Here is a 5,172-nt window from a genome sequence, read left to right on the forward strand (position 1 = left end):
GTCTTAATTGGTCTGTAATAAGGTCGGCACTGATAAGGGGTTGACATGTGTGTTTGCCTGTGCGGGAAAGCGCAACGCACCAAGACAAAAAAAATACAGAAAGCGACATTCGGGTCCAAAGTCATCATCATTTTTTTGTGAAATCAGCAACAAACAACGACAACGTAGACAACAACGGGACCAAAACAACAAACACACAAACGCACAAACACGACGGATGTGGCAAACAGCTTCCCCCGGATGCTGCACCTTTTAAGACATCAAATATTCATCCCAATCCGCGGAACGCCGCCCGAGCGCTTCCGAATTGTCGCCCCCGCCTCCTCGAGTCTCCCCGGAGAGACGGGGAGAGACGGAGGCAGGGAAGAGACAGGGGACGGGAAGAGACAGGGGACGAGGAGAGACAGGGGACGGAGGACGAGGAGAGAGAGAGAGAAGGGAGACGGGGAGAGACGGAGGCAGGGAAGAGACAGGGGACGGGAAGAGACAGGGGACGAGGAGAGAGAGAGAGAAGGGAGACGGGGAGAGACGGAGGCAGGGAAGAGACAGGGGACGGGAAGAGACAGGGGACGAGGAGAGAGAGAGAGAAGGGAGACGGGGAGAGACGGAGGCAGGGAAGAGACAGGGGACGGGAAGAGACAGGGGACGAGGAGAGAGAGAGAGAGAGAAGGGAGACGGGGAGAGACGGAGGCAGGGAAGAGACAGGGGACGGGAAGAGACAGGGGACGGGAAGAGACAGGGGACGGAGGACGAGGAGAGAGAGAGAGAGAGAAGGAAACGGGGAGAGACGCAGAGGCATGCAGCAGGGAGCGCTCGCAGGACATGAACTCTCGACCCGACCCCAACTCTCGGCTCTGGGGGGAGGGGGGGAGCAAGAGGGCGATAGGGGGGGGGGGCACAGCCAAGTTGGGGGTCGTGAGTTTCCGGATTTCGTTTTTTTTTAATGGCTAAGAGACGCCTGCAAAATGTTGGACAAAACTCACGACAAAGCTCTCCCACGTGTTGTTCGGCACGGTGTCCGACGTTTCGCTGCACGGGATGGGAGCTTCCGCGCGCGTGCGTCGCCTTGTGTGTCCGGCCTTTGAGACCGGGTCCGGGCACCGGCGGTCTCGTGGCGCACGCACGCGCCGTCTCTTCTCGCGCTCTGCAGACAAGGGGTTGGTGGATCAGGGTCGACGTTTGTGAAACTTTCATAACTCGCTGCGAGCCCTGTAAGAAGGTGGTGGTGGTGGTGGTGGTGGCCAGGGGAGGGCAACGCAGCAAGCACGAGGTGACAACGGTGCTGAGTGTCTGTCACCCGCCCCACTGAAGAGGGTAAGTCCTCGCTTAACGCGTGTTCGCACAACGCGTTTTCGCCATAACGCGCCAGTTATAACGGGGAACGCGCGCCGTTATAACGCGGTTACTGAGCGGTCGACGACGAACTACTTTCTTGACCTGCGCGGCTCAGCGGTACGATTCAGTACTCGGAATGATACAGTAACGCGGCCGCGTACGCTCGTTCATTTGTAGCGCCATCTCACCGTGCGTGTGCGTAGTAGTACATCGTATCTCGCCGAACTTCATCGTTATTGTGACGTTATTTATGGAGAAATTGTTTTCGCTTAACGCGTTTGTCGCCGAGCGCGGAATTTTTCAGGAACTCGTCTATTCTACTTACTGTTCAGCAGCGCGGTACTGGGATTTCTCCAGGGTCTTTGATATTCTCCTCATCCTCCCACACACACAAAGCCAAACCTCTCATTAATGGAAAATATCCCAACGTCTGAAGCTCCCCTCTCGCGGCCATACAGCGCTCTAGTTGCTGAGCAATTACAGGGGCTGCGCATTCATAAAGGTCGTGTGATGTTAACTTCCTCGCCTGGTATGCAGGAGGTCGGGGGTTCGATCCCAACCATAACGCCTGTTGTATATTGGGAACTCGCGTCTCTCTCTCTCTCTCCCCCCCCGTGGTCGCGTGGATACTTTTTTTTAATCTCCGGGTCCTCCGGTTTTCCCCTCCACATTTAGAAACGTGCATTGAAATTATTAAGATTATTTTGCTGCTATAAATTGCCACATGATGGGCCACTTTGTTGAGCTATCATTTGTGGCCAGGTCGCTTCTGGAAAATAAGTTAATACCTCCGTGGGCTTTAGCCTGGCAGGATAAAAAAAAAATCTATAAATTTCGATTTAAAGCTTTCGTGACTGCAGGGATTCATCTTCTTGGTTCTTTCGGTAAAGTCACGTAGAATGGAAATAATAAAATAATAAAAATAAAACAGAATAAAATAATTCTCACGACGTTTCGGCCATTCTACGTGACTTTACCGAAAGAACCAAGAAGAAACAATCGATAGTTTAGTTTTACTTGTATATATATTTTTTGTGATTTTTTTTGGCTTACCTTTACTATACTCTGCACTCCTACAATGTGTTTTTTAAATTGTCATAACATCCCTACCCGCTCCTGCTGGATGTCTGTGAAAAAAAAAACACTGAGCTTCGTAGCTCATCGGATTTCTCCTGCGAAAAAAAATTATTTCGCGTGATTCGAACGGGCCACGGTGTGGGACCTTTGTCGAATCTCCGCCTGTCACTTACTTTAAACCCACTGCTCCTTGGCTGACATTCGAAACGGCTGCCAAGCACTGCTGTGCCATCACGCACACACACACACAGGCGCGCTCGGACAGCCCCGCAATAAATTATGCTGGCAGCTGTCTCGCAACATTTGCGTTCCGGCGTCTGAGATTGCAATTTTGATTTTCAATTCAGACTGCGTTGTTTGTGTGTGTGTGTATGTGTGTCTGTGTGCGCTTTGTTTTGTGTTTTACGCGCAGGCTGGCATGAATGCACACGCGCACGCGTTCATATCCTTCTAACATGAATAAATGACAACCACACATTTTGCTGAATTGACGGAATACTTTACAAACAAATTATTTGGGGGAGCCCCTAACTCCTGGATAGGTCCTTCAAGGTGAGTGTGCCCCCCCCCACTCCCCTACTTGGAACTCCGCAACTCGCGAAATATGGTTGGAAATTTCATCATCATCATCATCGCCGTCATTACCATCATCATCAGCCATGCAAATCCAGCATCATCGGGCGATTTGCCCCGAAACGTCTTACTACTCAAATTGTAAATGTTGTGGATTTACTCTCCAACACACCGGGGGGCTGAAGCAGCAACTAATTGACGTTTTGTTTACGTGACAAATCCCTTGCTAATTGGCTGTGTCGGGTGGTGGAGGGTTACGACACATTTATACTTACTCGATCGAACCCCAAAAAAACGTTATTATTAATATTGGTCGCGAAAGCCTGTTACGTGTTAAAATCTCTCTTTATCTTTGTCTCTCTGTCTGTATACTATCTATATCCCTTCTCTCTGCAACTCTGTCTCTCTTATCCATCTCAATTCTTTCTCTCTGCACCAGCGTGGACGGCAACCTCGTGTTCACCTTCTGAAGCGCTCACTCGTCACCGTGGCGTGCGCGATGACCACCACCACCACCACGTGACTTCTTTCGTGTTGTGCGCGGTGCTTTTAGCGCCACAGCGCGTGGATTTGTAGCGTTTATTTTCATTTGTTTGCTGGTGACTTTGTGTATTTCATATCGAGATCGCCTCCAGTGCTGTTACTGCTGGCGGCAATAAAAGTTGCTTAAAAGTCAAAGTCTCTTTCCGGCCTCTTCTGTCTCTTATTTATCTGTCCACTGTCTATTGCTTTTTTTATCTGTTTCTCCCTATCTCTCGTGTCTCCCTCTGCGTGCCTATCGACCTCTCTCTCTCTCGCACTCTGTCTCTTGACCTCACAACTCCAATCCGATTTGTTTGGAATAAAAAAAACTGTAATCTTTCAAGCCCCTCTCGCCTCCATCTCCGCGCGTAGCTCGTGTCGCATTTTACGACTCCACTCGCATGGAAGAGCGCGCGAAAGAGAGAGTGAGCGAGCGGTGGTGCAGCGGTTAGCGCTACCATTGCGCTACGAACCCGGCGACCCGAGGTTCGATTTCCGCTCACGGCCAACACCGGTCCTGGGGCACGGGACGCCTCTACGTCGTCTCAGCCGAAAATGTGTACTTTAACCGGTGCGGTGCGTAAGCATCAAATATGTGCTTGTGGTTGGTGAGGATGGTTTGTAAGGTGGGTGTGTGATGGTTGTGATTGTTGTGATTGCTGTTGTGATGATGATGATGATGATTGTGATGGTTGTGGTGTGGTGACACGGGGGGGGGTAATTCAATGGAAACGCGATCCCGGAACTGACCCGTATCCGTGTCAACACGAGGGTTTACTGAGGCACTCCACGTGAAACAACTCACGCACACACTCGCACACATACATACACACATTCAGACCCATACACTCACACATACACACACACATTCAGACCCATACACTCACACATACACACACACATTCAGACCCATACACTCACACATACATACACACATTCAGACCCATACACTCACACATACACACACACATTCAGACCCATACACTCACACATACACACACACATTCAGACCCATACACTCACACATACACACACACATTCAGACCAACACACATACAGACCCATACACACATACATACATTCAGACCAACACACACACAGACCCATACACTCCCACGTATACATACCAATACACACAGACCCGTAACACTCCACAAAAGCCGACATTGGCCCGTGTGTGCGTCTGTGTGTACGCGAGTGCGTATGTGTGTGTGTGTAGCGGTTAGCGCGCTGTGCTGCGAACCCGGCGACCCGAGTTCGATTCCCGCTCACGGCCAACACCGGTGACGATTATATCTGAACCGGTCCTGGGCCTTCCCTAGGTCGACTCAGCCTCAAATGAGTACCTGGTGCGATGTGTAAACATCGCCACGAGGGAGACAAAGGCGGCCGGACGTGGTGTTGGCCACCCACCCCCTCGTGTGCCGTGCCGGCCTTCAAAGGCGTTGCTCGCTAACAGCACTTGCCCCAAAAGTGCGTTCAGACAAGACGGGTGGAGGGGGGGGTGATGTTTGTCTTGTCTGCGTGCGTGTGTGTGACGATGACTGTGTGTGTGTGTGACGATGACCGTGCGTGCGTGCGTGTGTGTGACGATGACTGTGTGTGTGTGTGTCTATGACCGTGTGTGTGCGTGTGTGCCTCCGCGTGACTGCGCGCGCGCGCGTT

The sequence above is a fragment of the Lampetra fluviatilis genome, chromosome 25 (assembly GCF_964198595.1).
Source record: "Lampetra fluviatilis chromosome 25, kcLamFluv1.1, whole genome shotgun sequence".
Taxonomy (NCBI): Eukaryota; Metazoa; Chordata; class Hyperoartia; order Petromyzontiformes; family Petromyzontidae; genus Lampetra; species Lampetra fluviatilis.